General features: G+C 38.5%; 1 non-coding gene and 1 pseudogene across 1 annotated transcript; one reads left to right on the top strand and one right to left on the bottom strand.

The window, feature by feature from the left end:
* The first annotated feature begins 3,362 nt into the window (after positions 1–3,362).
* Positions 3,363–4,421, top strand: LOC137210102 (UDP-GalNAc:beta-1,3-N-acetylgalactosaminyltransferase 1-like; annotated as a pseudogene).
* A 262-nt stretch (positions 4,422–4,683) lies between these two features.
* Positions 4,684–4,786, bottom strand: LOC137210780 (U6 spliceosomal RNA). Its single transcript, XR_010936715.1, has one exon. It is a non-coding gene; the product is annotated as a U6 spliceosomal RNA (small nuclear RNA).
* Positions 4,787–9,015: the final 4,229 nt, after the last annotated feature.

Below are 9,015 nucleotides of genomic sequence, written 5' to 3'. Positions count from 1 at the left end.
AGCACCATTTACAATCGCCAAGACATGGAAACAACTTAAGTGTTCTTTGACAGATGAATGGATAAAGAAGATGTGGCAGATATATACAAAGAAATACTACTCAGCCATAAAAAAGAATGAAATAATGCCATTTACAGCAACATGGATGGACCTAGAGATTATCATATTAAATGAAGTAAGTCAGAAAGAGAAAGACAAATACTATATGATATCAATTATATGTGGAATCTAAAATACGACACAAATGAACTTATTTACAAAACAGAAACAGGACTTCCCTGGTGGCACAGTGGTTGAGAGTCTGCCTGCTAATGCAGGGGACACGGGTTCGTGCCCCAGTCCGGGAAGATCCCACATGCCGCGGAGCGGCTGGGCCCGTGAGCCATGGCCATTGAGCCTGCGCGTCTGGAGCCTGTGCTCCACAACGGGAGAGGCCACAACAGTGAGAGGCCCACATACCGCAAAAAAAAAAAAAAAAAAAAAAAAAACAGAAACAGACTCACAGACATAGAGAACAGGCTTGTGGTTGCCAAGGCAGAGAGGGGTGGGGAGGGATGGATTGCGAGTTGGGAATTAGTAGATGCAAGTTATTATACGTAGAATGGATAAACAACAAGTTCCTACTGTATAGCACAGGGAACTATATTTAATATCCTGTGATAAACCATAATGGAAAAGAATGTGAAAAAGAATGTATACATATATATACACACATATATATATATAATGTGTATATGTATATACATGCATAATGTATCTATATATACAACTGAATCACTCTGCTGTATGGCAGAAATTAACAAAACATTGTAAATCAACTATAGATAAATCAACTATACATAATTTTTTTTTTTTTTTTTTTTTCCGGTACGCGGGCCTCTCACTGTCGTGGCCTCTCCCACTGCGGAGCACAGGCTCCAGACGCACAGGCTCAGCGGCCATGGCTCACGGGCCTAGCCACTCTGCGGCATGTGGGATCTTCCTGGACCGGGGCACAAACCCGTGTCCCCTACATCGGCAGGCAGACTCTCAACCACTGCACCACCAGGGAAGCCCTACAATAAATTTAAAAAAAATAAATAAAATAAAGTTTGTTTTATCCATTAAAAAAAAAACAACCCAGAGTACTGTGGTTCATTTCCAGTTTCTTTCTTTTCTCCTCCCCCTGCTGGAAGCAAGAGGGGATTTTTCTCCAGTATTTACAGTGAGAATCTGGTTGAGCTCCTGGGGGTAAAACTTACAAAACGCGTGGGGATCTCAATGCGATAGGGTCTGCCCAAAGTTTTTAACTCTCGGACTTGTCCACACTGAGCTTCCAGCAACTTTTAAATTATAGTTGAGGTTTTCCCACCCTGGCACTGGTCCCTGTGGCAGTTTATGCTCTTGACTGTATGTGACTCCCTATACTCAGCCATCTGTCTCTCCAGTGTTGGGGATTTGTCCTGTGCCCTCAATCTCTCTTATGAATCCATGAGGAATTGTTGATTTTTCAGTCTGTTCAGCTTTTTGCTTGTTGCTATGATGGAGTGACTTCCAGGCTCCTTGCATATGGAACTGGAAACCAGAAGTCGAATTATTTTTAAAATTCTATCTTCTCTTTCACTTTCATTAGCTAGATTTCTTTGTTGTAATGGTTATTTGCAATAATTTTCAGGATTTGAGTTTATTTTGGCTTTCTCTTTATTAAGTACTACTATAAATTCTTCTTTTCTTTTCCTTTTTTAACTCATAGCTTTTCTGTTCCATAGATTTAATAATTTGTAGACTTTGCGCTCTTTGGCGTTCACGTGTCCCTTCTTCCTTCATGTGATTCCTGTGTCATCGGGTTGTAACCCCATTAGTCTGTGATAGTGTCCTTGAGTTCTGGAACAAGATGTCTCAGGCAAGTCTAATGTTATGCTTCAGACTTGTAATCAGCCACTTATCCAAAGAACCCTGGTATTTACGGAGCACAGTCTACATATAGGAGCACTCATTGCTTCTGGGGGTGTCATTGCCTTCAGGCATTTTAAGTGGACAGAACTAGGGAATACATACTTTTTAAAGAAAAAGTTCATGATTTAATAGTATTTCCAATTCAGATTTAACATTACAAGTTTTTGCTGTGTCATTTTATTTTGATCCCTTATTTTCGTACACAGAAATTCTTAATTCCTAACGCAGCAACGTAATTACGTATTTGCTGTATTCTACCATATAAAAATGGGCCACATTATTAATAATATAATTCAAGCAAGCATTCTTACTGTTTGATGCTTGTCACCTTGAATTTTATATGTCAGATAATATTGTTATCCTTGCTTTCTTTATTTATAGACTACATATTTACTTTTAAACTCTTGATGCCATGGTTTAGGTGTGTCTTGTTCAAATAGCTTATTGTTATAATTTGTGACTGTCTGTGCATGTATACGTGCATATGTGTTTGTATTCACAGAGGCATCACTGCATCTTCCCCCTCATTCTAACACTCTTAGTCTTTTAAATAAAGCCTCAGATATGTTATAAATCTATACTTTATCAATTAAATACGAAATAACTATATTAAAACATGTATTAAATATATTTATTATATCAAATTATATATTATAGTAAATATTATATAATATATATAATTTTGGTTATTAGGTATTTAGGGTGGACGGAGAGGTGAACAAATGTTCTTATAAAATAATAAATATGTTTATTCAATAAAATTTAGAAAATGCAGAAGAAGAGAAAAAAGAATCACCAACTCTCTTACTCCCAACAAACAGACAACCACTGTTAACCATTCATTCATAAATGCATATTAGGGGGTTACTATGTACCTTTTGATATGTTTCTTTCCAGTCAAGATTATACAGTTAAATAATAATTAATAATAATGGATTCTGTTTTTTAGTGCTTATATTTTACCAGGAAATATTTACAGATTATCTCAGTTAATCCTCATAACAAAACTAGGGAATAGGTGATACGTTAATACCACTTTAGAGATGGAGAAAGTGAGTTTCAGAAACGTTAAGTGACTTGTCCAAGATGTCAGTATTAACATGGCCTTGGAAAATGGAAAGAGGGGAGGGTAGGCCCTCTGCCCGCGTTGGAGCAGGGTGCGCGCGGCGCGCTGGAGAGTTCACGGCAAATCGTTTAATTAAAGCATATGGAATACGGGAAACAAAAGACTTCAACTAGTGCTTTAGTCTCATCTGAAATTCTACAGGCATGTATCTTGTAAGCAGTATATGGCAGAGTTTTAGGCCAATCTGAGAGTCTTGTTTTTCAGTAGAAATTTCAAGCATTAGTGTTGACTACCACTTGCTATGGAATGTTCAGTTGATGAAACTGAAGGTCTTTCACTCAGAAGAAATAAATCAAGAACCCGAGGCTCGCGTGCTCCTGAGCTTCTGTGAATGGCCCCGGCGCTCCGAACCACCCTTCCGGGTGGATGTCACTGAGATCCCTGGAGCCTCCTGCTGCCGTCGCTCCTGAGTTTCCTGGTGATGTGGTACCTCAGTCTTCCCCACTACAATGTGCTAGAACGCGTGAACTGTATGTACTTCTATGACTATGAGCCCATTTGCAGACAAGTCTTCCGCTTCACACTTCGAGAGCATTGGAGCTGCTCTCATCAAAATGCATGTCTTGTCATCCCGGTGACCTCACACCCCTCAGATGTGAAAGCCAGACGGGCCATTAGAGTTACTCGGGGTGAAAAGAAGTCTTGGTGGAGCTATGAGGTTCTTACGTTTTTCTTATTAGGCCAGTAGGCTGAAAGGGAAGACAAAGTATTAGCATTATCCTTAGAGGATGAACACCTCCTTTATGGCAACATAATACAAGATTTTTTAGACACATACAATAATGTGACCTTGAAAACAATTATGGCATTTAGGTGGGTAACTGAGTTTTGCCCCAACGCATAGTACATCACGAAGACAGACAGTGGTGTTTTCATCAATACTGGCAACTTAGTGAAGTATCTTTTAAATTTAAACCACTCAGAGGAGTTTTTCACAAGTTATCCTCTAATTGATGATTATTCCTATAGAAGATTTTACCAAAACCCCCATATTTCATACCAGGGGTATCCCTTCAAGGTGTTTCCTCCCTACTGCGGTGGGTTGGGTTATATAATATCCAGAAATTTGGTGCCAAGAATCTATGAAATGATGAGTCACGTAAAACCCATCAAGCTTGAAGATGTTTATGTTGGGATCTGTTTGAATTTATTAAAAGTGGACATTCATATTCCAGAAGACACCAACCTTTTCTTTTTATATAGGATCCATCTGAATGTCTGTCAACTCAGATGCATGATTGCAGCCCATGGCTTTTCTTCCAAGGAAATTATCACATTTTGGCAAGCTATGCTAAGGAACACCACCTGCCATTTTTTCCCCTTATATCAGTGTTTATTTATTTTGTTGTTTATTTTTTAAACATCTTTATTGGAGTATAATTGCTTTACAATGGTGTGTTAGTTTCTGCTGTATAACAAAGTGAATCAGCTATACGTATACACATATCCCCATATCTCCTCCCTCTTGCGTCTCCCTCCCACTCTACCTATCCCACCCCTCTAGGTGGACACAAAGCACCGAGCTGATCTCCCTGTGCGATGAGGCTGCTTCCCACTAGCTATCTGTTTTACATATGGTAGTGTATATAGGTCCATGCCACTTTCTCACTTCGTCCCAGCTTAAAAATATGGAACGCTTCATGAATTTGCGTGTCATCCCTGCACAGGGGCCATGCTAATCTTCTCTGTATCATTCCAATTTAGTATATGTGCCGAAGCAAGCACCCACATGCCATTATTAATTTGACATTCTACCCAAAGCCTAGAGAAGGGAGGGATACTTTGTGGAGACTGTTAAAATTAGACTGTGGAATCTCCAATGGAAAACTCATGGGAAGGTCATTGTGTGGCTTACACAGAACCAAAACTCATGAAGAGCCCATAGGCTGGATACTGGAGGGTTGCACTTGACCTGTGGTTTATTTTGACAACAATCAAGTCAGGCCTTTTAAAGATGATATTTAGAGGAATTAAACATCTGACAAAGGAATAGGAGGTTTTTGTTAATAAAACAAACAATTTGAACATGTCATTCTGTAGATTAGAATTTCTTAAATGGGTTTCATTGAATTATAAGCTCATTTGTCCATAACAACAAAGCAGTGTGAAGTATTATTCATTGAACAATCCAGTCAGTTCAGGGTTTTGTGTATATCTTACATGGATTACAGTTTTTGAAATACATAGTTCTGTGTAAAAAAACTGAAGTTATACTGAATAGAATTTCATCTGTTTTTGGTCATTTGGAAGATACGTCAGGATGCTGCAGTATTTCAGAGTTATCAATTATTGTTTAATGTTACTTAGAGTTTTGCACTTTTATGGGTGTTTGAAGTTATGGTTGTTTCAATACTGTATAAACAGAATAGTGAAAATCACTCTTTATATTTAAACTTCTTTTCCAGTTACTTCACTAATGAGTTTATTATGAATAGCTCCATTAATGTGTAGTCATTGGTCATTATTGCATATCAGTAATCTCTTGAACTTTGATAAATATTTTGTCATGGTAACACAGAGAAGAATTAAAGCAAGAAGATCTGAATTACTGTCTTGTTTTTAAAAATATCATCCCCGGTGTTTTTAGATGTCACTTCATCTGTCTCATTTTTCCACCTGGAAATTAGGAGGAGTATAGAATGCCAGGCAGCATGTTTCGTTTTGGAAAGGACTCTGAAGCCAAAAAGAAAAGAGAGAATGTGGTGGCCAGAAAATTATGAAAGGAGTGTCATATTTCAGTGCTTGAGTTGGAAAGAGAAGACTAAAGATTCGAGCTGCATTGTTAACTGCTCCGCGTTTTTTCTCATTAACAATCAGTTTGAGAATAAAAAGAAAACAAAAAAACACAGCTGCTATTGTTATTAGTTTCACATCAAGAGGAAAGCCCTACTATGTGGTCTAAAATCAAGTCTGATTTCCATGTCAGGGTGAAGCACATTTTTTCATAGGAGAGATGATGTAGATCACCTTTGACCTGCTAGTTGGTCAAAGAGGGGCACCCCTTGCCCCCATATTCTCGGGATTGTGCGATTTCCCATTATGCCTGATATGGGACAAGTGATTCCTTTTATCTGGATTACATGATGGTGAAAGATCAAATCTGTTGGCAGAAAATATGAACTTGAAAGTGTATAGTCAGCTCTTGTAATGCTCATATATTTATAATTCTCCTATAAGAAAAGCTTAATTTCAGTTAGAACCATTATAATGTTTGATTCTTTATAACAAGGCTATTTCCATTTCCCTCATCTCAGACCTGATCCAGTTACAATAAAATCAATTAAATGAAAAAAAGAAAATGGGGAGAAATTATACTGGCTGAACTTCCACTGGAATGAATTATTTTGGGCTAATTTTCTGCCATGGTTGTGAGAAATCAATAGATTTTGCAGAATTTTGAAAAGCAGCCTTTACTGATGAAGAACATGTTTGGCTGCCTGCAACAGAAGGAAAGTCAATTATAGCGGCTTCATACAACATACGTTAAGGTTTTCATCTAACAACTAAGCCTAGACCCAGGGTGGTACAGCACATTCTATCATTGTTCCAGGCTCTTTCCTTCTTTATACTTTCCTTGACACACGGTTTTACCCTCGTGTGTGTCACCACATGGTCACAGAATGGCTCCTTCAGCTCAACCTTCATGTCTGTGTGTCAGGAAGTCACTGAAGTGGGAAGGAAATCCACAGAAGCTTTCTGCTTATATCTCGATGGTCAGAAATATGTCCCAAGGTCACCCTTATCTGTGATCAAGGTTGGAATATGGAGGGTTTATTTTTCTGGGCACATTTCCATCTTAAACAAAATCTGGATTCTCCCTAGCAAAATCCACTACCTCATGTATATTTAACAAGTAGTTACATGAAAATAAATTTCGTAATAAACTCAACGTAATCTCTTGAGGCAGAGTAAGATATCTGCTTTTGGGGAAAAAGGAGTATGGGAAAATATAGTGCAGTGCTATAGCACGTGAAACAAAACCCCTTGCTGTTGAAATTTGGAGAGAAACAAAGTTCATCCATTAACAAGGAATTTCCCAGTTGTGTGGTTTGCCTAGAGGATCAGATACTTTGTGAGCTCAGCATTGATCATCCTGCACTTTACAGCTCTCTGCAGTGTCATTATTATGGTTCATTATACTGTTGGCAACTATCTTGGCCGACCTTGAAGATGAGTTCAAAAAGGCCTTGTCCTGCAAACACTCCTCCAGCTCTGCCTACGCTGACTAAGTCAGCTAGGTTTATCTCCCATCAGCAAGTCATTAGGTGAGAAAAGCACTAAAGGAACTCAGGAGCTAAGGATCTTTGGTGCATCTGCTGTCAGTGCATCGGAAGCCTCTGATCTGGGTACTTCTATCCTATCGCCAGTGAGCGTTGCTGGATTCCACCAGCTGTTAATCCCTGCTAAAGTGCTGGTGGATAAGTTAAAGCAGTGTGTCTCAGATTCTTTTCCACCAGCATACCCTTAAGATATGGAACTAAACCTGGGAAGGTGTTGTGTGTGTGTATGAGGTGAGGCAGGGTGACAGCAATGTGTGTGTGTGTGTGTGTGTGTGTGTGTGTGTGTGTGTGTAAAACATGCCACCTGGCATGATTCACTTTTATTCTGGGAAACATCCCACAATTTACCTAGTGGGGAGAGGATTCTTCCACTCTTAATTTACAGACTTCTGTTGAAGTTCCAGGGTGGGTGTGACATTTGGCTAATTCTATAGCTGGCCACCATGATTCATTCAGTGACCCAACCGGAGTCAGTGAGATTCAAGGTTTCTTTTCTCCTGAGATTTCTAGGAAAGAGACTCTTGCTTTTTTCCCCCTGAGATTAAAGACAGAGAAGATATAAAATATGAAGCTTTGGCACTCGTCTTTTGCTTATAAGAATACAGTCAGTACGGAGCAGGGAAGATTCTGAGAGAGGATGAAGAAAAGCAAAGCCTAGGAGACATCTTTTGAGTCTCTGGACCAGCTGTATCTAAAGCCAGTCCCGTTCCTGGGCTTTTCATTTATCTAAGCAAATATTTTGTGTGTGTGTTTAAGCCACCTGGGCACTTTGTGCCATTTGAAACAAACAAATGAAAGTCACTAGCACGAACTCCATATCCTTGAAATTATTTGAAGTTTTGGGTTTCAGCCTAACAATTTACGCACACTTAGCATTCTCCTCAACAATATAAATATATATATATTTAAAAAGAAAATGTGTTTAAATTTTCATTTAAATCACTTCACTTTCTGCATCAAAATTTTCAAGTGAAATTTACTTTCCAGGAGGAGATGTCATATTTATTATATAGTTTCTCATTCCCTTGACACAATTCTGCATGTGCCAGGTGGTAGATCTACTGCAATTTTAGAAACATAAGCTTGAAGAGCTGTGCATACAAGTATAATAGGGAACTTCTGAATACAAAAAGTTTTCAGGACTCAAAAACATGGAATTATAATGGTAGGATAATAGGCTTTGGCACAAGAAGACCCATTTGGGACTTTACAAATAGGCAGTACTCACTCCATCCACAAATAAAGCTTTTTTTGTAGAGGAATACATAAATATAAAAACTCCATAAGCTAGTAACCAGTGGGGTTCACAATCTGAATTTTAACAACTTTATTGAAATAGATCTGTGTAAACAGAGGTATCCCACGTTATAAAGTGTGACACCTGACGTGGATGGAAACCAAACATAATGCTAATGCTTCTGGGGAGTGTGTTTCCTTTAAAAAAAAATCCTCAGGATATTATTTCCCTGTAGTACAATGTGTTTTAGGTTATGGACTACCAAGACCAGTTTTTTCACAAAGTTAGATTAAACCCCTGTAGTACAATGTGTTTTAGGTTATGGACTACTGAGACCAGTTTTTTCACAAAGTTAATTTACACCCCTATTTTTCAAAGGGTTCAGATTTGAGGTGGGTGTGAAAAACGGTATAGATGCTCGATTCATGCTCTGTGAA

Source organism: Pseudorca crassidens, chromosome 17 (genome assembly GCF_039906515.1).
Source record: "Pseudorca crassidens isolate mPseCra1 chromosome 17, mPseCra1.hap1, whole genome shotgun sequence".
Taxonomy (NCBI): domain Eukaryota; kingdom Metazoa; phylum Chordata; class Mammalia; order Artiodactyla; family Delphinidae; genus Pseudorca; species Pseudorca crassidens.
The sequence above is the reverse complement of the archived record's forward strand: the minus strand, read 5'-3'. Positions and strand labels throughout refer to the sequence as shown.